Source organism: Tachyglossus aculeatus, chromosome X1 (genome assembly GCF_015852505.1).
Source record: "Tachyglossus aculeatus isolate mTacAcu1 chromosome X1, mTacAcu1.pri, whole genome shotgun sequence".
Taxonomy (NCBI): domain Eukaryota; kingdom Metazoa; phylum Chordata; class Mammalia; order Monotremata; family Tachyglossidae; genus Tachyglossus; species Tachyglossus aculeatus.
In genome coordinates, this window is record NC_052101.1 from 39446186 (window position 1) to 39472950 (window position 26765).

At 44.8% G+C, this 26765-nt stretch overlaps 1 protein-coding gene across 2 annotated transcripts in view; it reads left to right on the forward strand.

Moving 5' to 3' along the window:
* The first annotated feature begins 2500 nt into the window (after positions 1-2500).
* CREBRF (CREB3 regulatory factor) overlaps positions 2501-26765 on the forward strand; it is a 53371-nt gene continuing 29106 nt past the window's right edge. The window contains exon 1 of one of the 2 annotated variants that reach the window (XM_038740260.1): positions 2501-2551. The gene's annotated coding sequence lies outside the window, so the exon portion shown is untranslated. Of the gene's footprint in view, positions 2552-10031; positions 10072-26765 lie in introns of those variants that run through there. The other variant, XM_038740261.1, reaches the window with a different exon arrangement.

Genomic DNA, 26765 nt, shown 5'->3' on the forward strand with positions numbered 1-26765 from the left:
CAGCGCTTATCACCTAGTAAGCGCTTAACAAACGCCATAATCATGATTATTATTACTTCAGCGCTTAGCACCTAGTAAGCGCTGAACAGAAGCCGTCATCACGATTATTATTACCTCAGCGCTTAGCACCTAGTAAGCGCTGAACAAAAGCCATCATCATGATTATTATTACCTCAGCGCTTGGCACGTAGTAAGCGCTTAACAAAAGCAATCATTATTATATTATTACCTCAGCGCTTAGCACCTAGTAAGCGCTTAACAAACGCCATCATGATTATTATTACTTCAGCGCTTAGCACCTAGTAAGCGCTTAACAAACGCCATCATCATGATTATTATTACTTCAGCGCTTAGCACCTAGTAAGCACTTAACAAAAGCCACCATCATGATTATTATTACCCCAGCGCTTAGCACCTAGTAAGCGCTGAACAAAAGCCATCATCATGACTATTATTACCTCAGCGCTTAGCACCTAGTAAGCGCTGAACAAAAGCCATCATCATGACTATTATTACCTCAGCGCTTAGCACCTAGTAAGCGCTGAACAAAAGCCATCATCATGACTATTATTACCTCAACGCTTAGCACCTAGTAAGCGCTGAACAAAAGCCATCGTCATGATTATTATTACCTCAGCGCTTGGCACGTAGTAAGCGCTTAACAAAAGCAATCATTACTATTATTATTACCTCAGCGCTTAGCACCTAGTAAGCGCTTAACAAACGCCATGATCATGATTATTATTACTTCACCGCTTAGCACCTAGTAAGCGCTGAACAAAAGCCATCATCATGATTATTATTACCCCAGAGCTTAACACGTAGTAAGCGCTTAACAAACACCATCATCATGATTATTATTGCCTCAGCGCTTGGCACGTAGTAAGCGCTTAACAAAAGCAATCATCATTATTATTATTACCTCAGCGCTTAGCACCTAGTAAGCGCTTAACAAACGCCATCATGATTATTATTACTTCAGCGCTTAGCACCTAGTAAGCGCTTAACAAACGCCATCATCATGATTATTACTACCTCAGCGCTTGGCACGTAGTAAGCGCTTAACAAAATCCATCATTATTATTACCTCAGCGCTTATCACCTAGTAAGCGCTTAACAAACGCCATAATCATGATTATTATTACTTCAGCGCTTAGCACCTAGTAAGCGCTGAACAGAAGCCGTCATCACGATTATTATTACCTCAGCGCTTAGCACCTAGTAAGCGCTGAACAAAAGCCATCATCATGATTATTATTACCTCAGCGCTTGGCACGTAGTAAGCGCTTAACAAAAGCAATCATTATTATTATTATTATTACCTCAGCGCTTAGCACCTAGTAAGCACTTAACAAAAGCCACCATCATGATTATTATTACCCCAGCGCTTAGCACCTAGTAAGCGCTGAACAAAAGCCATCATCATGATTATTACCTCAACGCTTAGCACCTAGTAAGAGCTGAACAAAAGCCATCATCATGATTATTACTACCTCAGCGCTTAGCACCTAGTAAGCGCTGAACAAAAGCCATCATCATGACTATTATTACCTCAGCGCTTAGCACCTAGTAAGCGCTGAACAAAAGCCATCATCATGACTATTATTACCTCAACGCTTAGCACCTAGTAAGCGCTGAACAAAAGCCATCGTCATGATTATTATTACCTCAGCGCTTGGCACGTAGTAAGCGCTGAACAAAAGCCACCACTATTATTATTATTACTTCAGCGCTTAGCAGCTAGTAAGCACTAAACAAACGCCATCATCATGATCATTATTACCTCAGCGCTTAGCACCTAGTAAGCGCTGAACAAACGCCACCATCATGATTATGATTACCTCAGCGCTTGGCATCTAATAAGCACTGAACAAAAGCCACCATCATGATTATCATCACCTCAGCGCTTGGCACGTACTAAGCGCTTAACAGAAGCCCTCATCATGATTATTATTACCTCAGCGCTCAGCAGCTAGTAAGCGCTGAACAGAAGCCCTCATCATGATTATGATTACCTCAGCGCTCAGCACCTAGTAAGCGCTGAACAAATGGCGTCATCACCCCCATCGCACATAAAAAGGAGCACCTCACCGGGTTTCTGGCGTCGGGAGGGGTGGGGGGGGGAGCTTCCCGCTGACCTTTGACCTTCGGCCCCCTTCTTCTAACGTCCCACAGCAAGGAGCCGGCCGCCATGGCTCCCCCTCAGCCACGAGGAGGAGGCTCGCGGCCTACGGCGGGGGGCACTTCCGCTTCCGGCCCCTCCCCTCCCCTCGCCCGTTCCTCCCCCTCCCCTGCGCGCGCGCCTCCGTCCCACGTGACGCGGAGCCCCGCGCTGATTGGCCCCCCGTTCGGCGCCCCCCTCGGAGCGCGGCTCGTGATTGGTCGGCTTCTCCCCCCCTCAAGGCCACGTGACGGGGGCGAGTCACGCGATTTCCGGGAACCCGTCAGGAAGGACATAAACAAAACAAACCCGAAGCAGCATGGAAGAGGGGCCGCGGCCCCCGCGCCGGCCCGGGCCCTAGCCGCAGCCCCCCAGGCATCCCCCCGCCAGGTAAGGGGCGGCCCCGGACAGCAGACGTCATCCTTAGACTGTGCACGCCCCCCTCCTTTTAGACTGTAAGCCCACTGTTGGGTAGGGACCGTCTCTAGATGTTGCCAACTTGGACTTCCCAAGCGCTTAGTCCAGTGCCCCGCCCCCAATAGATACGATGGATTGATTGATTGACACAGACTCCGGCCTGGACGGCTCCCAAGCTGTCAACGGGCTGGGCCTGGCTTGCAGCGGGCGGCCCATCACCCAGCCCGGGGTCAGAGGTCACGGGGCGGGGGGGAGGAGATGCTTCGATTATCAATCATTTAAGTTGAATGCTCACTGTTTGCTAGGCACTTGGGAGAGTACCGTATCCCAGTACTTGCAGTCGCGGGGGGTGGTGGATATTTGATGTGTATATCTCTCTGATGCTATTGAGGCCTGTTTAGACGTCTATCCCCCCCCCCCCCCCCCCCCTTCTAGACTGCGAGCCCGTTGTGGGCAGGGGTTGCCTCCCTTTATCGCCGAATGGTACTTTGCAAGCGCTTAGTACGGTGCCGTGCACGCAGGAAGCGCTCAGTACACGCGATTGAATGATTGGAGGAGGAAGGGGGGCCCGTGGGGGGGGGTGGTGATGTGTGTTTATATGTCGCCCGAAGGCGGGTGGGCGCGCCTTGGAGGGGTTGAGTGACGGGCGAGCCGTCCAATGGCGGCGCGCGGCGGGCCGGCGCCAGGGCGTGCGGGCCAATGGGCGCCGAGGGGGGCGGGGCCTCGGGCGGAGCGGCGGCCATGTTGGGGGGGGCGGGGGAGGGAGGGAGGGAGGGGCCGGGGGCTGGGCTTTCCACACATACACACACCTACACGGACAGATAGACACAGATCTGTACACATCTATAGCTACATACATATATATATATATATAAATATTTATATGTATATAAATATATATATAAATTAGACCTTTCTGTAGAGATCCACAGATCTACATAGAGATCTAGATATACACACACCTACACGTACAGATAGACACAGATCTGTACACATCTATAGCTACATATATATATAGGTATATATGAATTAGACCTTTCTGTAGAGATCCGTAGATCTGCATAGAGATCTAGATATACACACACCTACATGTACAGATAGACAGATCTGTACACATCTATAGCGCTATATATATATACATATATATATGTATATATATATGAATTAGACCTTTCTGTAGAGATCCATAGATCTACATAGAGATCTAGATATACACACACCTACACGTACAGATAGACACAGATCTGTACAGATCTATAGCTACATATATATAGGGATATATGAATCAGACCTTTCTGTAGAGCTCCGTAGATCTGCATAGAGATCTAGATATACACACACCTACACGTACAGATAGACACAGATCTGTACACATCTATAGGTATATATGAATTAGACCTTTCTGTAGAGATCCATAGATCTACATAGAGATCTAGGTATACACACACCCACACGTACAGATAGACACAGATCTGTACACATCTATAGCTACATATATATATGTAGGGATGTATGAATTAGACCTTTCTGTAGAGATCCATAGATCTACATAGAGATCTAGATATACACACACCTACACGTACAGATAGACACAGATCTGTACACATCTATAGCTATATATATATAAATTAGACCTTTCTGTAGAGATCCATAGATCTACATAGAGATCTAGATATACACACACCTACACGTACAGATAGACACAGATCTGTACAGATCTATAGCTGCATATATATAGGGATATATGAATTAGACCTTTCTGTAGAGATCCATAGATCTACATAGAGATCTAGATATACACACACCTACATGTACAGATAGACACAGATCTGTACACATCTATAGCTACATATATGTATAGGGATATATATATATATATATATATAGGTATATATGAATTAGACCTTTCTGTAGAGATCCATAGATCTACATAGAGATCTAGATAGATATAGCTATATAATAGATATCTCTATAGGTATATCGACAGGTATATATGGTAGATATGAACTATACCTTTCTGTAGAGATCTATAGATCTAGATAGATATATCTATATAGCTATAGATATATAACAGATATCTCTATAGATAGACCTATCTATAGAGATACCTATTAGCTAGATCTATTATATAGATGTATATTATGTAGCTATATCTGATAGATATCTATAGGGAGATAGATCTATCTAACAGATATCTATAGAGATATAGGTAGATATATGCACCTGTATCTGCCTATACCTATATATCTATAGAGATATAGGTAGATATAGAGATATAATAGATATCTATAGAGATATAGGTAGATCTAGCTATATAGAGATAGATATATAATAGATATCTATAGAGATATAGATCTATCTCTGTAGATATCTATTAGATCTATCTATATAGGTATAGATATATAAGATATCTATAGAGATGTAGGTAGATATATATATATATATACCTCTATCTACCTATACATCTATAGAGATATAATAGATGTCTATAGAGATATAGATAGATCTATCTATATAGATATATAATAGATATCCACAGAGAAATAGAGATATAGATATATCTGATAGATATCCATATAGATATATAGATATAAATATATAATGGATAGCTATGTAGCTATCTATATAATAGATATCTATATAGATAGAGATATCTATATAGATAGAGATATCTGTATAGCTCTATGTAGATATATATGAATGAATCTCTCTATATATATATCTTTCCAAGCGCTTATTCCAGTGCCCTGCACACAGTAAGCTCTCAATAAATCGACTGAATGAATGAATCTCTCTCTCTCTCTCTCTCAATAGAAATATATATCTAGATAGTGATATCTGGATAGAGATATCTAGAGAGAGATAGCTATCTAGATATATATTATGAATATATATATATTATGAATATGTAGTAATAATGATGGTATTTGTTAAGCACTTACTATGTGCGAAGTACTGGTCTAAGCACGGGGGGGATAGAAGGTGATCAGGTTGTCCCACATGTGGCTCACAGTCTTAATCCAGTGCTTAGAACAGTGCTTTGCACATAGTAAGTGCTTAACAAATGCCATTATTGTTATTATTATTATTATTATTATTAATCCCCATTTTACAGATGAGGTAACTGAGGCACAGAGAAGGTAAGTGACTTACCCAAGGTCACACAGCTGACAAGTGGCACAGGTGGGATTAGAACCCACGACCTCTGACTCTCAAGCCCGGGCTCTTGCCACTGAGCCACGCTACTTACAGCGCTTGTATATATTTGTACATATTTATTTCTCTATTCATTTTACATGTATGTATTTACTACTCTATTTTATTAATGATGTGCATATAGCTACAATTCTATTTATTCTGACAGTTTTGACACCTGTCTACATGTTTTGTCTTGTTGTTTGTCTCCCCCTTCTAGGCTGCGAGCCCGTTGTTGGGTAGGGACCGTCTCTATATGCTGCCGACTTGGACTTCCCAAGCGCTTAGTCCAGTGCTCTGCACACAGTAAGCGCTCAATAAATATGACTGATTGAATGAATGAATGAATATATATATTTCTCTTTCCAAGTGCTTAGTCCAGTGCTCTGCACACAGTGAGCGCTCAATAAATTGACTGAATGAATAAATATATATCTCTCTAGAGAGATAAATCCACTGACTGACTGAATGAATGAATGTATATCTCTAGAGATAAATTGACTGAATGAATGAATATATATCTCTCTGTATAGAGATAAGTCGACTAAATGAATGAATAAATATATCTTTCTCTCTCTAGTCGGCAACATATAGAGACGGTCCCTAACCAACAACAGACTTACAGTCTAGAAGACTCACATCTAGTCTATATGTGGCCGATTTGTACTTCCCACGCACTTAGTACAGGGCTCTGCACACAGTCAGCGCCCAATAAATACGATTGAATGAATGAGTGAACAATTTGGCAACAGAGAGAGACGGTCCCTGCCCACAACGGGCTCACGGTCTAGAAGCAGGGGAGACAGACAACAAAACAATAACATCAATGACATCAAAATAGATAAATAGAATTATAGATTCATTCAGTCAGTCAGTCCTATTGAGCACTTACTGTGGGCAGAGCACCGGACTAAGCACTTGGAAAGTACAGCCCAGCAACAGAGAGAGACAATCCCTGCCCACAGTGGGCTGCCAGTCTAGAAGGGAGGAGACAGACAACAAAACAAGTAAACAGGCATCAATAGCATCAAAATGGATGAATAGAATTATAGATATATACACATCATTAATAAAATAAATAGAATAATAAATATGTACAAATATACACAAGTGCTGCGGGATGGAGAATAAATATATATGTTCATTTATATTCATGTCTGTCGATTTGTACTGATGTCTGTCGTCGTCCCCTCCCCAGACCGTGAGCTTGTTGTGGACGGGGATTGTCCTTCTCGCGGTCCTTGGAAGGCCAAGTGACGACTTGGATGAGCATGTTTTGGACACATAAGAGGACTGATACTCTGGGGAAGACATTAATATTAGGAAAAGTCTAGGGAAAATGAGGAAGAGGCAGACCAGCCGCTAGATGGACGATAATAATAATAATGATGGTATTTGTTAAGCACTTCCTATGTGCCAAGCACTGTTCTAAGCTCTGGGGGGGATGCAAGGAAATCAGGTTGTCCCACGTGGGGCTCACAGTCTTAATCCCCATTTTACAGATGAGGGAACTGAGGCCAGAGAAGTCAAGTGACTGACCCAAAGTCACACAGCTGATAAGTGGCGGAGCTGGGATTAGAACCCACGACCTCTGACTCCCAAACCTGTGCTCTTTCCACTAAGCCACGCGGTCTCTCTTGTGGTCTTTGGGAGGCCACATGACTGAACTTAGATGAGCATGTTTTGGACACGTAATCAGGAGGACTGATCCTCTGGAGAACAGTGCATGGCACATAGGAAGCGTTTAACAAATATCATAATTATTATTATTATTATTATTAAGACACTAATGCCAGGAAAAGTCAAGGGAAAACGTGGAAGAGGCAGACTGGCAGCTAGATGGAGAGAGACCATAACAACGAGAACAGAAGGACCGTTAGAAAGCTTGCGGCTTCTGGCAGAGGACGGGGCGTGCTGGAGAACGGAGATCCGTGGAGTTGCTATGAATCGGAAACGACTCAGATCATGAGCCTGTTTCTGGGTCGGGATTGTCTCTATCTGTTGCCGAATTGTACTTTCCTAGCGCTTAGTACAGTGCTCTGCACACAGTAAGTGCTCAATAAATACGATTGAATGAATGACTCGACGGCACTTAGTAATAATAATAAACGTTAGAACAGTGCCCTGCACACAGTAAGTGCTCAGTAAATATGATTTAATGAATGACTCGATGGCACTTAATAATAATAACGTTAGAACAGTGCTCTGCACACAGTAAGCACTCAATAAATACGATTGAATGAATGAATGACTCGACGGCACTTAATAATAATACACTTTGAGCGGTGCTCTGCATGCTGTAAGCGCTCAATGAATACGATTGATTGCATGAATGACTCGACGGCACTTAATAATAATACACTTTGAGCGGTGCTCTGCACGCAGTAAGCGCTCAATAAATACGATTGATTGAATGAATGAGTGGAAATGAGGTGGTTGAGGTGGATCTGGTTGTTTGTCCGTGATGTCCCCCTGCCTCAGACCGGAGTGGTGTCCCACAGTATCCCTGGCCTGCGGCCTTAACCTTTCCGCCGCCTCCGGATAGAAATACTGCCCCATCCAAGTCCTCCTTTTCGGGGTTCACTCGGAACGACCCCCTGATGTCTCCGGGGAGCCCGTCCTTTCCATCAAAATTGGCTAAACCCCCTCCCCTCGCCCCCCAAATGCCACCCCCCCCGCAGGAGAAGCCAGACACGAGCCAAGGGGTTGCCTTGCAGGTTCGTTAGCTGTGACCATCTCCCCCCACCCCTTTAGGTTGCCTCCTCCAGGGTGGCTACCCGGTAGCGGGCCTCGCTAGTCACTCCTGGGGCCCACCCCTTTGGGGCTAGGGTACAGCTCCGAGTTTAAGCGCGGGTCTTGCTCCGGCTGATTTAAAACACTTTCACTCTTAACGGTTAGGACGAGGTCGGCTTGAAATGGAAAATCGTCAGTTGGCTCATTCTCAAGAGGAAGAATCCGCTAGATTTTAAAGTCCTTGATGGCGGGGATCATCAATCCCTTAATGTGTGCAAAGCAGCGTATTCAGCGCTTGGGAGAGTACGATGCAACGGAGTCGGCAAATACGTTCCCTGCACACAAGGAGCCTATAGTTTAGAGAGGGAGTCAGTCTATGAACTGCAAACTCGTGGGCAGGCAGTGTGTCTGCCGTATTGTTATATAGGGTATATATATATATATATCCTATAAATAAATCTTTTTTACTGAGTATTTACTCTTAGGAGTTTAGTAAGGGTTTGAACACAGCACTCAGTAAATACGATTGACTAGGGATATGTTACATAAGTGCTGTTGGGCTGAGGGTGGGGTGAATATCAAGGGCTTAAAGGTTACAGGTCCAGGCGTAGAGGTGACACAGAATCATCAATCAATCGTATTTATTGAGCGCTTACTGTGTGCAGAGCACTGTACACAGAAGGCTTCATTCATTCATTCATTCGTATTTATTGAGCGCTTACTGTGTGCAGAGCGTTGTATTAAGCGCTTGGGAAGTACAAGTCGGCAACATATAGAGACGGTCCCTACCCAACCACGGGCTCACAGTCTAGAAGGGGGAGACAGACAACAAACCAAAGCATGCAAACAGGTGTCAAAATAGTCAGAACAAATAGAATTATAGCTTGAGCACTTACTGTGTGCAGAGCACTGTACTAAGCGCTTGGGAAATACAAGTCTCCCACACTACTGGGGTTTGGGAGACAGAGGTGGGGCCCGAATGGGATAAAAGGACCGAAAAGGTCCTTATCCTTAATCCTTAACCAGATGAGGGCTTAATCAGAGAAGGCCTCTTGGAGGAGATGTGATTTTAAATAAGGCTTCAAATGAGGGGCGAATGGTGGTCTGTCGTATAGGAGAGGGAAAGGACTGGCAAGTCAGAGGGAGAACGCAGACAAGGGGTCAGCACGAGGTAGATGAAATGGAAATACGGCGAGTAGGTTTGTGTTAGAGGAGCTTAGTATGCAGGCTGGATTGTAGTAGATCCCGATGGAGTGCTTTAAATCCAGTGCTAAGGAGTTATGTTATGCTGCCAACTTGTACTTCCCAAGCGCTTAGTCCAGTGCCCTGCACACAGTAAGCGCTCTCAATAAATACGATCGAATGAATGAATGAGTCCTGTGTGATGCAGAGATGGATGGACAACCGCTGGACGTTCTTGAGTAGCGGGGACATGTGGACTGAATGTTGTTTTTTTGGTGTTTTTTTTCTTTAGAAAATGATTCAGGCAGCAGAGTGAAGCAGGGACTGGAGTCGGAAGAGGCAGGAGGCAGAGAGTTCAATGAGGAGCTGATGCAGTGGTCAAGGTGAGATGATAAGGGCTTAGATCAGCACAGTGACAGTTTGGAGAGGAAAGGATGGATTTCAGCTCTTTAGACCTTAAGCTGGTCTCTGAAAACTCGTCGTGGGCAGGGAACATGTCTACAGACTCTGTTGTACTCTCCCAAGTGCTCAGTACAGTGCTCTGCATACAGTAGGTGCTCAGTAAATACCCTCAACGAGGAAGATTTTAGTGACGTTGTGAAGGTGGACCCTACGGGATTTGGTGGCAGACCGAACGTGCGGGTTGAATGAGAGAGACGAGTCAAGAATAATGCCAAGGTTACGGGCTTATAAGGTGGGGGAGAGTGGTGTTGTCTACAGGGATGGCATGGGAAAGACAGAGGGGAAAATAGGGTTTGGGTGGGAAGATGAGGAGTTCTGTTTTGGATTTAGGTTTGAGTTGTTGGCGGTACGTCCAAGTAGAAGTGTCTTCATAGCAGCAGGAAATGCAAGACTGCAGAGGAGACTGTAAGCTCACGGTGGGCAGGGAAACTGTCTATTATTATATCGTACTCCCCCAAACGCTTAATACAGTACTCTGCACACAGTAAGCGCTCAACAAATACAATTGAACGAATGAAAGGAGAGGGGTCGTGGCTGTAGAGATAGAATTGGAGATCATGCCTGGTAACTCAGAGCTCTCCCAGGTGTTTAATGCCATGCTTTACACAGAGGAAGCTCTCAATCAATACTATTGATTGAATGATATGCACCTGTATATATGTATATATGTTTGTACATATTTATTACTCTATTTATTTATTTTATTTGTACATATCTATCCTATTTATTTTATTTTGTTAGTATGTTTGGTTTTGTTCTCTGTCTCCCCCTTTTAGACTGTGAGCCCACTGTTGGGTAGGGACTGTCTCTATATGTTGCCAATTTGTACTTCCCAAGCGCTTAGTACAGTGCTCTGCACATAGTAAGCGCTCAATAAATACGATTGATGATGATGATGATGATATGATTGATTATTCCGCTTGTTACTGGGCCTCAGCATCCCAACGGCTGTTATTGCAGTGATTCACTGCTTTTGGAAATGACCGGAGATCTTGTCGGCTAGAAATCCAAGCGGGTCCTTATCAGTCAATTAATCATCCAATGAATCAGTTGGATTTATAGAGCGCTTACCGTGTGCAGAGCCTGTAAAAATAATAATAATGGCATTTGTTAAGTGCTTACTATGTGTGAAACGCCATTCTAAATGCTGGGGAAGGTGATCAGGTTGTCCCACGTGGGGCTCCCAGTCTTAATCCTTATTTTACAGATGAGGTAACTGAGGCTCAGAGAAGTGAAGTGACTTGCCCAAGGTCACCCAGCAGACGCGTGGCGGAGCTAGGATTAGAACCCATGACCTCTGACTCCCAAGCGCATGCTCTTTCCACTGAGCCACGCTTCCTCACTGTACGAAGCACCTGGGAGAGCACAGTAGAACAGAGTTGGTAATCCCATTCCCTGCCCACAGTGACTTTATAGTATAGAGAGGAAGGCGACATTAATAGAAGTAAATAAAAAAATAGTGGATATTATAATAATAATGATGATGTGTTTGTTAAGTACTTACTATGTGCCAAGCACCGTTCTAAGCACTGGGGTAGCTACAAGATAATTGGGTTAGACCCAGTCTCTGTCCCAAATAGGGCTCACAGTCTTAATCCCCATTTTCCAGATGAGGGAACTGAGGCCCAGAGAATAATAATAATAATAATAATGATAGCATTTATTAAGCGCTTACTATGTGCAAAGCACCATTCTAAGCGCTGGGGAGGTTAACAAGGTAATCCCCATTTTCCAGATGAGGGAACTGGGGCCCAGAGAATAATGATAATAATGATGATAGCACTTATTAAGTGCTTACTATGTGCAAAGCGCTGTTCTAAGCGCTGGGGAGGTTACCAAGGGAATCCCCATTTTCCAGATGAGGGAATTTAGGCCCAGAGAATAATGATAATAATGATGATAGCATTTATTAAGCGCTTACTATGTGCAAAGCACCGTTCTAAGCACTGGGGAGGTTAACAAGGTAATCCCCATTTTCCACATGAGGGAACTGAGGCCCAGAAAATAATGATAATAATGATGATAGCATTTATTAAGCACTTACTATGTGCAAAGCACTGTTCTAAGCGCTGGGGAGGTTAACAAGGTAATCCCTATTTTCCAGATGAGGGAACTGAGGCCCAGAGAATAATAATAATAATAATAATAATAATGATAGCATTTATTAAGCGCTTACTATGTGCAAAGCACTGTTCTAAGCGCTGGGGAGGTTAAGGTAATCCCCATTTTCCAGATGAGGGAACTGAGGCCCAGAGAATAATAATAATAGCATTTATTAAGCAGTTACTATGTGCAAAGCGCCGTTCTAAGCACTGGGGAGGTTAACAAGGTGATCAGGTTGTCCCACGGTGGGCTCACAGTCTTCATCCCCATTTTACAGATGAGGTAACTGAGGCCCAGAGAAGGCAAGTGACTTGCCCAAGGTCACAGAGCAGACGAGGCAGAGCCGGGATTAGAACCCATGACCTCTGACTCCCAAGCGCGTGCTCTTTCCACTGAGCCATGCTTCCTCACTGTACAAAGCACCTGGAAGAGCACAGTATAACAGAGTTGGTAATCCCATTCCCTGCCCACAACGAGTTTATAGTGTAGAGAGGAAGGTGACATTAATATAAGTAAATAAATAAATTATGGATATTATAATAATAATGATGCTTTAAAGCCAACAGTAAAGAGTTTCTGTTTGATACGAAGGTGGATGGGCAAAGTTCTGGCTGTTTGCCTGGAGTGGCGGCTCCGGTTAACACCTCTTTTACATAGTGAAGAAATTCGGGGAAGAGAAAGCATCATTGCCCCTTCCTGCCGTTTATCATTTCTGTATTCCCGAGCTCATATTTCATGCCAAAATCAGCATATGTACGTGCTACACTAGGCTGTGAGGAAACAGAAGGAATATTCATAATTCCTGGGTGAGCGAGGGAATCGGTCTTGTCCCCAGTGAGTTCTAGAGCCCTGTTGGCATCTGGGCACCGTTCCTCCTAAACCTAGCCTGTTATTGACAGCCAGATCATGAATGTGTCTCTTCAATTTACAGAAATCAAAATTTTGATTTTTAATCGGATTATTCAGTTATGCGCTTGGGACTGGACTGGACTGGACATCTGGATTTTGGGGGTGTGTAGTTGAATTGAAGAATAAGCCGCAGATAGGTCCGAACGCTGCCTTGTCCAAGGAAGTTGCTGCCTGTTAGTTATCACTTCTCCTTTTCTTGGAAATTTGTGATACGATACCAGTTTGTGAGAAGAACGTCTAATTTGGATTTTGGCATTTTGGGGTTAGTGGCACCAGCTGTGGGATTTTCATAGAAGTTATCACAGAGGAATCGAGAAAACGTTTAGAGGGGGGAGGTCGGAGATGATGTATATTGACCGCCGTGGCATGTGCCAAAGGGAAAGAGGTTTTCAGTACCTCTCGGACGCTGTGGTTCCTGAAGCGATGGAGAAAGGAACGTGACTGAGAAAGAGGGTGGTGCCGTGCAGTGTACAGACTGGGAAATAATAAAATGCAATTTATTTCCCAATTGGGTATGATGTAAATGTAATATGTTTTTGGAAAGCGGCGAGAACTGAATGTACTCCGTGTAGGAGCACTGATGAGCGTGATGTGGTTGACGGGCTACCCAGGTGAGAGAATAGTGTTGCCTCGCAAAGCAGCTTTGGACTACGTCGGGGATTTCCTTGGTTCTGAAAGAGAGCAGATTGATCAGTTTTTGCCACTCAAGTTTGCCCTTGCTCTTGAAGCCAAGGTTTCAGCTGTAGTTTGTGCCTTCTTATCTTAATTGTGGAGCTTATCCGTTCTTCTTCTGTTCTAAATTGCAGCTTGGACTACGGAAACAATAATAATAATAATACTGATGGCATTTATTAAGCGCTTACTATGTGCAGAGTACTGTTCTGAGCGCTGGGGAAGTTACAAGGGGATCGGGTTGTCCCACGGAGGGCTCACAGTCTTAATCCCCATTCTACAGATGAGGGAACTGAGGCACAGAGAAGTTAAGGGACTTGTCCAACATCACACAGCTGACAGTTGGCGGACCTCTGACTCCAAAGCCCGTGCTCTTTCCCGAGCCACACTGCTTCTCTATGTTTCTGGGGGAGCATATTAAGCGCTAAAAAAAGTTATTTTTCACACTTGTATATATTAATAGCAAAAGGTGCCCCAAATGCATCTGACAGAGAGCATTCATTTGAAGCCCTTCCCAAAATTTATATAATCGCAGGCTCTCATTTCTTGACTAATCTCGGTCGACGAGGCAAATTCTCTGCGTCATTTTCCCCAGGTTCCTCATTTGGACCTTTTTTCTTTTTCAGTAATCTTCTTCAGCTCCTTTAGCACCTTCACCTCTTTGTGGGCAGGGAACGTGTCGCCCCACTCTGTTGTATTGTACTCTCCCAAGCGCTTAGTGCAGTGGCCTGCACACAGTAAGCGCTCAATAAGTACGATCGATTGGAGAGCTGCCCCTGTCGGCTCTCCTCTCCTGCCGTTCAAGCCCAACTGCATCACTACGTTCCACCTCTCAGTCTTGTCTTTGCGGTCAGTCCGATTTGTAAATCAGCCTTTTCATTTGCGTGGAGTTTGGCTAGCTTAGGGAAAGGGAGGGGTATCCCCAGAACTTCCCATAGCAGGTGGCTGTTGAGACATCCCTGCAGGGTGTGAGATTTGCATGAAATTATTCATTCGATTGTATTTTCACTCTCGTATTTATTATAAGCCCTTCCCGGGTGCAGAGCACTGTACTAAGCGCTTGGGAAAGTACAGCATAACAATAAGCAGTGACATTCCCTGCCCACAACGGACTCACAGACTAGAGGGAGGAAGGCAGACAAGACAAATAAATAAAATTACAGATCTGTACATAAGTGCTGTGGGGCTGGTGTGTTGGGGCGGGGGTGAGGGGGCACAGAGCAAAGGAAGCACGTCAAGGCGAAGCAGAAGGGAGTGGGAGATGAGGAAAAGTGGGGCTTAGTCTGGGAAGGCCTCTTGGAGAAGATGGGCCTTCGATAAGGCTTTGAAGTAGGGAGGATTAGTCATGGATGGTCAAAAATCGTAGCCCGTAAAGTTTTGGTGGGACAAGAGAATCCCCTTGTACTGTGGTATTTGTTTAGCTCTTACTAAATGCCAGATACCGCTCTAAGGGCTGGGGTAGATACAAGGTAACCAGGTTGGACCCATTCCCTGTCCCAAATGGGGCTCTTAGTCTTCATCCCCATTTTACAGATGGAGGGAACTGAGGCACAGAGAAGTGAAGTGACTTGCCCAAGGTTACCCAGCACCCAGATCCTTTGGACTCCCAGGCTCATTCTGTATCCACTAGGCCAAGCCGCTTCTCTAGTCCCCTGAATCTAGATGCTAGTTTAGCCAGTGTTTATTGAGCATCAAATGTATGCAGAGCATTGTGCTAAGGACTTGGGAGAGTACAGCACAACAGAGTTGGTAGTCAAAGTCGCCTCCCACCAGGAGCTTGCAGCCTCGAGGGAGAGACAGACATTAATAGAAATAAATCACGGCCACGGCCATAAGTGCCACGGCACTGACCAAATAATCCGAATACAAGGACCGTGCGAGGGAGGGGAAGTAGAGGAAACTGAGGTTCAGTCGGGGAAGGCACATCTCCTCCAAGAGGCCTCCCCTGACGAAGCCCTCCTTTCCTCATCTCCCACTTCCCTCTGCGTTGCCCTGATTTACTCCCTTTATTCATCCCCTCCCAGCCCCAAAGCACTAATTAGTATTAAAGTCTGTGTCCCCTCTAGGCTGTAAGCTCATCGTGGGCAGGGAATGTGTCTGCTGTATTGTACTCTCTAGTGCTTAGCACACACGGTAAGCACTCAATAAATAGGATTGAATGAATGAATGAAGAGCCCTGTTTCGGGTAGCTATAAAGTCCTTTGGTCAAATACGTGAAACTTATTAAATGCACTCTTTTTGCTGCCTCGTCAGGGAAAGCTAATCTCTCTCTAACCTCCCTCTCCCTATCCAGAATGATCTAAAAACAGAGGCCGCCTCTTTTCCCAAAACTGATAGGGGGAAACATTTCAGATGGATCAGGAGAAGTGGTTAATCCCCCATTGAACAGCAATTGATGGTCTTCCCCCACCCTCATGTCCAGGATAGTTGGGAGGTTGTTGTAATTAATACTAACTGCAGGAGCAGTTAGTGTCCAAAGCCCTGTACTAAATGCTGAGGTAATCAGATGAATTCACAGGCCCTGACTTTAGGGGAAGAGGACAGATGAGTAGAACAATAAGAACACGATCCAATCAATAAAAACAGGCTACAGTCAAACAGTTCAAAAATATCAACAGCAGAGTGCAAATTCAACAGTATTTCACGTGGCTACAGGTGAACAGTCCAAAAATATCCACAGTCCAATGAAAATTTAAACAGCATTTGGCAAAGACGGGCTTCAGGTTCCTAACCTCTCTCTACCCATCTCACTGGACCTTGGGGAGAAATTCCCTCAGCTTTCCCGCCCTCGGTGTTTTCCCTGTCCTAAAAAAAGGCTTTCTTTGGTTTCCACTGCATCACCCAATCTCGCGCCTTCCTTTGACGTACAAACTCCTCGCGTGGGATAGGATCACCCATTTCCCTCCACTTCGTCTCCAACAGCCTTTTCCATCCACTGTGCCAGAGAAACAGCATAGCGTCATGGATAGAGGACGGGCCTGGGAATCAGAAGGTCATGGGTTCTAATCCCAGCTCCTCCGCAGGTCTGCTGTGTGACCTTGGGCAAGTCACTTCACTGTGCCTCAGTTATCTCATCTGTAAAAAGGGGGTTGAGGCTGTGAGCCCCACACAGGACGGGGACTGTGTCCCACCTGATTTGCTTGTATCCAAGCTTGGCGCTTAGTAAGCACTTAACGTACCACTCTCTTCAAGGAGATTACTCTCTCCAAGGTCACCCATGACCTCCTTCTTGCCAAATCTGCCTCTGTCCTCTGTCAGTCAATCAATCAATCGTATTTATTGAACGCTTACTGTGTGCAGAGCACTGTACTAAGCGCTTGGGAAGTACAAGTTGGCAACATATAGAGACAGTCCCTACCCAACAGTGGGCTCACAGTCTGAAAGGGGGAGACAGAGAACAAAACCAAACATACTAACAAAATAAAATAAATAGAATAGCTATGTACAGGTAAAATAAATAAATAAATAGAGTAATAAATATGTACAAACATATATACATATATACAGGTGCTGTGGGGAAGGGAAGGAGGTAAGATGGGGGGATGGAGAGGGGGACGAGGGGGAGAGGAAGGAAGGGGCTCAGTCTGGGAAGGCCTCCTAAGGCCTCCTGTCCTAATCCTCCACCACTTGGAGGCTGCCTTTAATAATGATGGCATTAATTAAGCGCTTACTATGTGCAAAGCACTGTTCTAAGCGCCGGGGAGGTTACAGCGTGATCAGGTTGTCCCACGGGGGGCTCACCGTCTTAATCCCCATTTTACAGACGTGGCAACTGAGGCCCAGAGAAGTGAAGTGACTTGCCCAAGGTCTCCCAGCAGACACGTGGCAGAGTCAGGATTAGAACCCAGGTCCTTCTGACTCCCAAGCCCGCGCTCTTTTCACTAGGTCACACTAATCGATCACCTGATGGTAACCACTTCTTTTTCTCCCTAGCCACGCTTTAAATCCCTTAAATATGAGTTCCGAAGCATTGCTCTGAGGGGAATGAATCACTCTTTCCTAGTCAGGTGTTTTGCCTGTTTGGGGGAAAGAAATCTTTGGTTCTTTAGGTATCATTGGAGAAGTCTTCCCCAGATAGCAATACCGCTTCTGCTCTTTCTTCCTCCGCCGTATTTCATGAAGCCTGCTTAGAACAGTGCTTTGCACATAGTAAGCGCTTAATAAATGCTATTATTATTATTATTATTATTATTATTTGGGTCGAGGCCCAAGCCATCCAGGTTACCGCAACAGCGACTCTGCTGGGCTTCCGGCCTCTCCGACTTTCCCCTCTCGTGCTTTCCCCTCCTCTAGTCAGCTTGACGAGCAAAACCAAGACTCCTCGGACTCTGTGGGAAGCACCACAGCCTAGTGGACAAAGCACAGGCCTGGGCACTAGAGGATCTGGGTTCTAATCCCGGCCCCTCCACTTCATTCATTCATTCAATCGTATTTATTGAGCACTTACTGTGTGCAGAGCACTGTACTAAGCACTTGGGAAGTACAGGTTGGCAACATCTAGAGACGGTCCCTCCCCAACAACAGGCTTACAGTCTAGAAGGGGGAGACAGACAACAAAACAAGACATGTGGACAGGTGTCAAGGCACCAGAATAAATAACAATTGAGCTAGATATACATCGTTAACAAAATAAATAGAATAGTAGTGTCTTGCCTGCCATGTGACTGTGAGCCCACTGTTGGGTAGGGACTGTCTCTATATGTTGCCAATTTGTACTTCCCAAGCACTTAGTACAGTGCTCTGCACACAGTAAGCGCTTAATAAATACGATTGATGATGATGTGACCTTGGGAAAGACACTTCGCTTCTCTGGGCTTCAGTTCCCTCATTTGTAAAATGGGGATTAAGACCGTGAGCCCTATGTGGGACGGGGACCGGGTCCTATCGGATTAACTTGTATCCACTCCCAGCGGTTAGTATAGCATCTGGCGTGTAGTAAGTGCTTACAAAATACCAAAAAAAAGAGTGTATCGCGCTGATCTCATCACGCCTCCTCTGAAGCCCATCAATGGAGACGACCGAATTTAGGCTTCTGGTCTCCAAAACCTCCACTGCCCCCAATTTCCCCTTAGCTCCCTCATCTCTCGCGACATCCCTGCTCGTCTTTCTCCAGTCATACAAATCCGCTCACTGCCTGTCCCCCCCTTCCTCCCTTCCCCTCACCCCCATCCAATTTTCCGACCCTGAACCTCGAAAATGCCACTTCCTCCGTCCTCCTTGGTAAACCAGTACTCCATCTTCCCAGAGGCCGGATTAACCCTAGTCTGGAGGGTTAATCTCCTCGAGACCGTAAGATCAGCGTGGGCAGGGAATGTGGCCGTTTATTGGTACAGTGCACTCTCCCAAGTGCTTAGTACGGTGTGTTGCACAAAGGAAGCGCTCAATAGCCCGTTGTTGGGCAGGGATCGTCTCTATTTGTTGCCGAATTGTACTTTCCAAGCGCTTAGTACAGTGCTGTGCACACAGTAAGCGCTCAGTAAACGCGATTGAATGAATGAATAGAACAGGGCCTGGCGCATCGTAAGTGCTTCACAAATACCATAATTATTAATTATTAGTAGTAAATATGATCGACTGACTGACCCTACCTAATTCTAGTCACCGAGCGTTCCACGCCTCCAACACAGCAGATGTGTAGCTTTATACTATATATAGATTTATATTTATGCACAACTCTGTAACTTGTACAGTTACTTTCTGGCCACTTGAATTCACGGCCTCTACGGTTACCTCGTGTTATTTCTTTCGATGTGTTTTGTATTCCAACTCCCCGCTACAGCCTCTTTAAAGGCCGGGAGCTGGTTCTCCGTAACCATCATCATCATCAATCGTATTTATTGAGCGCTTACTGTGTGCAGAGCACTGTACTAAGCGCTTGGGAAGTACAAGTTGGCAACATATAGAGACAGTCCCTACCCAACAGTGGGCTCACAGTCTAAAAGGGGTAACCACCCCACCTGATGCCTAGCCCCCGCCACCCCGGAGAGGAACTCCTCAAGTGGCGCTGAATATTTATGCCATTTGCTCAACTCTCTAAATGTGCAATATTTATGCCATTTGCTCAACTCTCTAAATGTGCGGAGCTCTGTCCTCTGTGCTGAGACAGGGTCCAAAGATAATAATTCAGACAGTATCCCCGGTCTGGCGGTGGGGACGGAGGGTGCCAATCTAAAATTTCGGCAGGGAACCAACTCAGTGACAGACCCTGTGGGCAAGAAGTAACCGTAAATTTGGCAAAAACAACTGTTTAACAACAGCAGCAGCGGCGTCTCTTACCGTTGGAAGGGGATGGTTTTCGGCCTCCTCCTCATTGCTTCAGATAGAGGTGCAGATGTGTAACAATAAACAGACACATTTCCTGCCCACTATGAGCATACAGTCTAGAAGGGGAGGCAGACATTAATATACATATATACTCCCTCTACTCTCTCCCGTGCTGCTGCTGCCCAGCGCAGGGGAGTTTTGCCTGTATATATGTATATATGTTTGTACATATTTATTACTCTATTTATTTTACTTGTACATATCTATTCTATTTATTTTATTTTGCTAGTATGTTTGGTTTTGTTCTCTGTCTCCCCCTTTTAGACTGTGAGCCCACTGTTGGGTAGGGACTGTCTCTATATGTTGCCAATTTGTACTTCCCAAGCGCTTAGTACAGTGCTCTGCACATAGTAAGCGCTCAATAAATACGATTGATGATGATGATGATGATCATTAACAAAATAAATAGAATAGTAAATAGAACATCCCCCCCAGCGCTTAGAACATTCATTCATTCATTCAGTCAGTCGTATTTATTGAGCGCTTACTGTGTGCAGAGCACTGCACCAAGCGCTTGGGATCATTTCCTTTCTGCCCCTCGCCCTATAGACCCCAGGCTCGTCCGACCAGTTTCCCGAAGGAGAACTGTTAATAATTGCCACTTGCAACGACCGTTGGAACTCATGCCTCTGCAGACCAGCTGGTTTGTTTGGACAAGGGCTTCTTTCCGAGATCCTTCTGAAGACCACGTGGAACGGTTTTCCTTCATTTGGTCACATTCTTTCCCCGGAGGAATTTGCCATCCACATCCTGGCTGTTCCCCAGAAGTTATTTCGTGGCTCATACTTTTCCACCAGCACGTCAGTCAATGAATGGTATTTGTTGAGCACCTTGTGCAGACCTCTATACTAAGTGCCTGTTCCTGACACTGTCTTCCTTAGTGATTACCACTTCTCTGCCCTCTTGCTATTTGCTTTTGGTCTTGACTCTTTTGCAGTTTGATTTTTCACAGGCTTGGGGGTTGCGATATGCTCTCATCAGTTGACTCCTTTTTTTGTGTGTGTGTGGTATTTGCTAAGCACTTATTGTATGCCAAGCACCGTTCTAAGCACTGGGGTAGATCCGAGGTAATCAGGTTGGACACAGTCCACGTACCACGAAGGGCTCCCAGTCTTAAGCCCCATTTTACAGACGAGGTAACTGAGGCACAGAAAGGTGAAATGACTTGCCCGAGGTCACACAGCAGACAAGTGTCAGAGCCGGGATTAGAACCCGGGTCCTTCCGACTCCCAAGCCCATGCTCTGACCATTTGACCCCACTGCTTCTCTTGATTCTCTTTAATTAGGAAATTTCTGACTCATCTGCTCCCTTCTTGCATTTGTCCAGTTTACCCAGAAGTGACTTGTCGTTTTTGTACTCTCCAGAGACTTTGGGGCTCTGGTCTGTGAAGTTAGGACACAACTAACAAGTTCTATTTTTAGATATTGTTGGATTCCAGGGCTCCTTTCTTTCTCTCTCTCTCTCTCCCCCCGTCCCTTTCTGCCTCTCTCCCTCCTTTCTCTCGCTCTCCTCTCCCACTTTCTCTCTTCTCTTTCCTTTCCCTCCTTCTTTAATAATACTAATAATAATAATGGCATTTATTAAGCGCTTACTATGTGCAAAGCACTGTTCTAAGCGCTGGGGACGTTACAAGGTGATGAGGTTGTCCCACGGGGAGCTCCCAGTCTGAATCCCCATTTTACAGATGAGGTAACTGAGGCCCAGAGAAGTGAAGCGGCTTGCCCAAAGTCACCCAGCTGACAATTGGCGGAGCCGGGATTTGAACCCATAACCTTTGACTCCAAAGCCCGGGCTCTGTCCACTGAGTCACGCTGCTTTCTTTCTCTCCTCTCTCTCCTTCTCTCTTCCCCTCCTCGTTAGATGGTCCAGTTCACCTAAATGATCAATCGTATTTATTGAGTGCTTACTATGTGCAGAGCACTGTACTAAGCGCTTGGGAAGTAAATCTCAGAGCTTCCCTATTTCCCTACCAGGATCAGAGCCCAAGCTAATCCTAACTGCAGCCTTGGCGCTCCGTTTATAGGCCAATCAGGTATTGCTCAGTTGTCTTTAAACAGTCGTCTACCAATCCTTCCTTTTTTTTGTTGTGATTCCCATGGGGAAGCAGCGTGGCCTAGTTGAAAGAGCACGGGTCTGGGTTCTAATCCCAGCTCTGCCACTTGTCTGCTGCATCACCTTGGTCAAGTCACTTCACTTCCTCAGCTGTAAAATGGGGATTCAATATCTATTTTCTCTCATACTTTGACTTTGAGCCCCATGTGGGACAGGTAATGGTAATGTGTCCAACCTAATTACATAGTAATTAGATAGTAATTACATAGTAAGTGTTTAACAACTCCCATTAAAAAAAAGTTTTACATTTCTCTTCACCATACACGGCTTTAACTCCCAACACTATGAGCGGTCATCTGAGATATTTGAAACTCATTTAGTTGAGGAAGCTTTTCAGGTCAGCTACAGTTTTGCATTGTCCCATCATATAATTATCCTACATATAATTGTCCTGACATCCCGACTCCGCCAATTGCCAGCCGTGTGACTTTGGGCAAGTCACTTAACTTCTCTGTGCCTCAGTGACCTCATCTGTAAAATGGGGATTAAGACTGTGACCCCCCATGGGACAACCTGATCACCTTGCAACCTCCCCAGCGCTTGGAACAGTGCTTTGCACATAATAAGCGCTTAATAAATGCCATTATTATTATTATACTTTCAATTCATTCAATCGTATTTATTGAGCATTGTATGCAGGAACACTGTATTAAGCACTTGGGAGAGTGCAATACAGAAACAAACAGTTACATTCCCTGCCCGCAATGAGCTCACAGTCTAGAGGGGAAGACAGACATTAATGTACATAAATAAATTACAGATGTAGACATAGGTGCCGTGGGAATAGGAAGGAGACTGAATAAAGGGAGCAAGTCAGGGTGATGCAGAAGGGAGTGGGAGAAGAGAGGAGGGCTCAGTCAGGGAAGGCTTCTTGGAGGAGATGGGCCTTCAATAAGGCCTTGGAGTAGGGGAGAGCAATTATCTGTGTATTATGAGGCGGGGAGGGCGTTCCAGGCCTCAAGCGGGACGTGGGCGAGAGGTTGGCAGTGAGACAGACGAGATTGAGGTTTTGTTGTTGTTGTTTGTTTTTCGTTGAAAGCATTTCCTGAATCCACCCCATCCTCTCAGTCCAAATAGCCATCACCCTGATCCTGGTGGTCATCCTAGTCCAGAGAAACTACTGTGTCATTCAGTCTACTCACCGATCTCTCTGCGTTCAACTTCGTCCCTCTCCAATCCATGCTTCATTCACTCTGCTGCCCAGATCCTCTATCTATAATTTTGTTATCATCATCATCATCAATCGTATTTATTGAGCGCTTACTATGTGCAGAGCACTGTACTAAGCGCTTGGGAAGTACAAATTGGCAACACATAGAGACAGTCCCTACCCAACAGTGGGCTCACAGTCTAAAAGGGGGAGACAGAGAGCAAAACCAAACATACCAACAAAATAAAATAAATAGGATAGATATGTACAAGTAAAACAAATAAATAAATAGAGTAATAAATATGTACAACCATATATACATATATACAGGTTATGTTATTATGTTATGTTATGCATTCATCTCTCCAGTCCTCAAAAACCATTCATAGCCTCCCATCCCTCTCAGCATCCAGCAGAAACCCCTGACCATTGTCTTTAAGGCACTCCGGCTCTTGCCCTTCTCTTTTTATTGTTTTTCTTTAAATGGTATTTATTCTGCGAACCCCATGTGGGACATGGACTGCGTCCAACCTGAATGGCTTGTAAGTATTCCAGCGCTTAGTACGGTGCCTGACACCTAATAAGCGCTTAAAAATTGCCATAAAATAGGGTTGCTCTCTGTTTATGTAGATGAGGTTAAAAATGAAATGAGAGACCATGCCAAACTCTTGCCAAACTCTTGCCAAATCTGTGCCAAACACTTTCTATAAAGTGTTCTTTGATTTTTTTTTTTTTTGGTGGGGGGCTGCCCCTAGTGTTTTCCAATTTGCAACTCTGATTTGGGCCAAATCCACTTGGTGTTTTCATTTACACTTAGACCCTGTGCCCCATGTGGGGTGGGGGACTATGTCCAACCTGATTACCCCGCATCTACTCCCGCATTTAGAACGGTGCTTGACATATAATAAGCGCTTAACCAACACCATAATGGTAACAAAAGGCCCCCCATCCCTTCGCTGATTGCCCCAGCCTGCGCTCCGTCCACTGGGGTTTTCCTGCGGTCTGTTGCCCGACAGTTTGCCGTGTGGTGTGGCTTCATCATCAATCGTATTTATTGAGCGCTTACTATGTGCGGAGCACTGTACTAAGCGCTAGCTCTGCCCACTCTGCCTATAATTGCTCCGTTTCACTTTTCCCGCAGTGATGGTCTGAGTGTCGTGCTGTGGCCTGTCCGCCCTTACAGGCCCAGGCCAAGGGATCGGTTTTAGCCTTACTAAATTTGAGGTGACAGGAGGACATCCAAGAACACATTTTACAGATGAGGTAACTGAGGCACAGCAAAGTAAAGTGACTTGCCCAAGGTCACACAGCAGACAAGTGGCAGAACTGGGATCAGGTCCTCTTACTCTCAGGTATTTGGCATTTCCACTAGGCCTCACTCCTTCTCCACTATGACCTTTGACTCTCATTTTGTGCTTGGCAGGGTACAAATCCTACTTCATAATTAAGCCATAGTGATCTTTTGCATGTATTTATTACTCTATTTATTTTACTTGTACATATTCTATTTATTTTATTTTGTTAATATGTTTTGTTTTGTTCTCTGTCTCCCCCTTCTAGACTGTGAGCCCGCTGTTGGGTAGGGACCGTCTCTATGTGTTGCCAACTTGTACTTCTCAAGCGCTTAGTACAGTGCTCTGCACAGAGTAAGCGCTCAATAAATATGATTGAATGAATGAATGAATGAATGAATCTGTGTGGCAACCAGCATCACTTCAGGACTGGTCGGCCAACTGGCTCCCACTCAGGATGTCGGTGATTCAGCCTTGCCATCTGATGTTAACCGTATTTACTGAGCACTTACTGTGTGCAAAGCACTGTGTTAAGCTCTTGGGAGAGTACAGTATAACAATAAACAGACTCATTCCCTGCCCCCAGCAAGCTTACAGTCTAGAGGAGCGTACAGCCCCTTCCTTCCTCTCCCCCTCGCCCCCCTCTCCATCCCCCCCATCTTACCTCCTTCCCTTTCCCACAGCACCTGTATATATGTATATATGTTTGTACATATTTATTACTCTATTTATTTATTTATTTTATTTGTACATATCTATTCTATTTATTTTATTTTGTTAGTATGCTTGGTTTTGTTCTCTGTCTCCCCCTTTTAGACTGTGAGCCCACTGTTGGGTAGGGACTGTCTCTATATGTTGCCAATTTGTACTTCCCAAGCGCTTAGTACAGTGTTCTGCACATAGTAAGCGCTCAATAAATACGATTGATGATGATGATGATATTAAGTTTAGGATGGAGGAATGTCCGCGGTAAATTAGCAGCCGTAATAATAATTATGGTATTAAGTGTTTATTATGAGTGAGGCACTGTACTAATTTCTGGAGTGGATACAAGCAAATCAGATGGGTTACAGTTCCCAGTTTTAATCCCCATTTTTTTTAATGAGGTGACTGAGGCACAGAAAAGTTAAGTGACTTGCCCAAGGTCACACAGCAGACAAGTGGTGGAGCTGGGATTAGAACCCATGACCTTCCCAGGCTCGTGCTCTACCCACTTGGCCAAAAAAAAAGCACGGACCTGGGATCTAATTCCAGCTCCCCAACTTGTCTGCCGTGTGACCTTGGGAAAGTTATTTAACTTTCCTGTGCCTCCGTTACCTCATCTGTAAAACGGGGAGTAAATCCTCTGTGAGCCCCATGTGGGATAGGGATATGTGTCTCTGACCTGATTGTCTTGTACCTACCCCAGTGCTTAATTCAGTGCTTGACACGTAATAAACTTTATATTTACTGTTCTATTTGTTTTGTTAATGATGTGCATCTAGCTTTAATTCTATTTGTTCTGACGCCTTGACACCTGTCCACAGGTTTTGTTTTGTTTTCCGTCTCCCCCTTCTAGACTGTGAGCCTGTTGTTGGGTAGGGACCGTCTCTCTCTGTTGCCGACTTATACTACCCAAGCGCTTAGTACAGTCCTCTGCACACAGTAAGCGCTCAATAAATATGATTGAATGAATGGATGAATGAATAAAAGCTTGACAAGTGTAATAATAATAAGGTTGATCCTAGACCTTCAATGTGGCATAGATCTTGTTGCCACATTAGCATCTCCCTGTTTGCCTGGTTCCCTTAGGACATTCCTGAATGTAGCTTACATCAAAATACTTGTTATTTACATAAGGAACATTAGGACACGCACATATTAAAATAGTCTTTTTAAAAACGTGCCACGCAGTAAAATGTGGCAATCGGTTGTTGATGCCTGTCTTTAGTTGTCTTCTTTAATTTCCAAAAATCACTCAAAATGTCATTCAATGCACTTGCGCACATACTGTGCGAAGAGCACTGTACCAAGCGCTTCGGAGAGTATAACAAAGTAGCTAAGGTTGTTATT